The 2,303-nt window shown below is 43.2% G+C and overlaps 1 pseudogene; it reads right to left on the bottom strand.

Moving 5' to 3' along the window:
• Positions 1-859: 859 nt before the first annotated feature.
• LOC140706211 (U1 spliceosomal RNA) lies at positions 860-1,014 on the bottom strand (annotated as a pseudogene).
• Positions 1,015-2,303: the final 1,289 nt, after the last annotated feature.

The following is a 2,303-nucleotide window of genomic DNA, read 5'->3' as shown; positions in this document are numbered from 1 at the left end:
AGTTTTCTTCATGCATCTATTTGTGTCAGTGCCTGAATGACCAGAGTAAAGTCAGTGGCACAAATGATATTGTATGTGGAGCATGCAGTGTGGCCTAGTTTACCTTTTTTCCATGCACAGAAGCTAAAGTGTAGCATCACTGACTATGATTACATAAATGATTGTTCTCCCCCTCCCCGATACAGAGTAATTTTCTTTGTGAACACACACCTTTTTAATGATAATGTTGTAAAAGCCATGGCATTTGAGAACTTAACTTTTAAAAATCTGGGCCTGTATCTCTGGGTATTTAACTACCCTGTTTCGCTGAAAATAAGACCTAACCTGAAAATAAGCCCTAGTGTGATTTTTCACAATGCTCGTAAGCCCTGCCCCAAAAATAAGCCCCAGTTAAGTGAAACTCCCTCCCTCCCTCCACCATTGTGCAACACTGTGCAGCAACCAGAAAAAGATGACATGACTGTAAAATAAAACATCCCCTGAAAATAAGCATTTTTGGAGCAAAAATTAATATAAGACCCTGTCTTATTTTAGGAGAAACAGTACCATATTTTTTGCTCCACAAGACACACTTTTCCCCCCAAATAGTGGGGGAGAAAGTATGTGCATCTTATGGAACAAATATAATAAAAAAAGGGTTCAACCCCCACCATCCAGAAGCCCCCTACTGCCATGCTGGGAGGCCTCTGAACTGGCACCAGAGACTGCTTGCTGTTTAGACCTCACCATCCTGCACTGCTAGCTTTCCAGGATCTACTTACTGCAGCCCACCTGGAAAACCAGCAAAGCTAACAGGCCTATGGTAGCAGGCAGTGAAAATAGCCAAGGACCAAAGAAGAAAGAGTAATTCTAGAAAGAACAGGGGAAACCACAAACACAGTCCCCCATTTAGGCAGTTTATTTTCCCATATCTGGGAAAATCATAGGAGTCAGCACATCCAGAATGCAACAGAGGAGCTTTACCCTAGGAAAACCACTCTTATAATAATGGTACCTCCCCTGCCAAGAATGAGTTGGAATGTCCCCTAAACCTGCCCCTTTCTGTGCCCTGTCCCCAAAAGGCATGGTGACCACCGGCTGCACCTCCTGATCAGAACAGGACTGCACAGCCCCAGTCCCGAAAGAGGCCAGGAGAGCTCCTCAATGTTTTGGGGTGCCCCACAAGACCCGCATCAGGGGCTGGATGTTCCTCCCACAATCCTCCAGTGCACAGATATTAGCATACCTAATATGCGGGGAAGGCAGGGAAAGCAGGGAAATTCAAACTTTCAGTTAGTGAAGAGGCTGCTTGTCCGCTTCCTTGCTAGTAGTTAGAGAGCTGGGAGAGAGATCTGGGACTGCTGGTATTGTCGTTTTAAAATGTTAAATTTAGTTTAAAAGCTGTTTGTTTGGGGTTAGTGCTTGGGTGGAAAGGTGCTGGGTTTGAGTTGAAACCTGCTTGTGTAGAAACGTGCTTGTTTTACTTTAAAAGCTGCTTGCTTTGGGTTAAATCAAAACTGTGCTTGGGGGAAAAGGTGCTCCATTTGAGTTGGAACCTGCTTGTGTAGAAACCTGCATACTTGCTTTAAAGGCTGCCTAGGAAGTGTTCAGACCAGCCCCGATCAGCTGTTAGGTGGGGAGAGGGGAGGGGAGAGGAACAGAGAAGAGCAAGGAGAAGAGCACAAAATGGCTGCCGGCTGCCTGCTGGCTTTTAGCTGTTTAGGGCTCTTTTTTTGGCTGTTCTGGGGTCTACCAAGGCACTGTGAAGAGCAAGGCTCAGTCTACAATACCTGGTAAGTGACTTTCTTTTAAGTTTTTTAAAGTTTCTGACCTCCCCCCCATAAAAATGCATTAATTAATTTTCAATGCATTTTTATGGAAAATTTGGATTCAACTTGCAAACTTTTCAACTAGTTCTGGGTATCTAATAGAGAATGTATTTCCAAAGGGTGTTGCAGCAAGGAAACTAACTGTGCCTCGTGATTTCTAACTGGATTACAGTACCTGCTTCCTGATTTCAGCTACTATAGTTTGTATTCAGTTTTTTTGTATTTCAGCTACTATAGTTTGTATTCAGGGTTTTTTTGGCTCATCAAGAACATTGTTCATGGTTAACCTGTTGTGCCTTGCATGCTATAAACGTTCAATTATGTCAGAAAATGGAGATTTGGTCTTATGCTGAGCATGTATTACTGCTGGTGAATGGGATCAGTTTAAGCTTTGTGTTGCTGTTCTTTTGCATAACCTCAAGTAAATAAGGAAAACCGGCTGTTAAATAGTTTAATTCCACTATTTATCCTCCACACAACTAAAAGGGACCTCTC

This window comes from Pogona vitticeps, chromosome 3, assembly GCF_051106095.1.
Source record: "Pogona vitticeps strain Pit_001003342236 chromosome 3, PviZW2.1, whole genome shotgun sequence".
Classification (NCBI taxonomy): Eukaryota; Metazoa; Chordata; class Lepidosauria; order Squamata; family Agamidae; genus Pogona; species Pogona vitticeps.
This window is presented reverse-complemented; position numbering and strand designations above follow the sequence as displayed.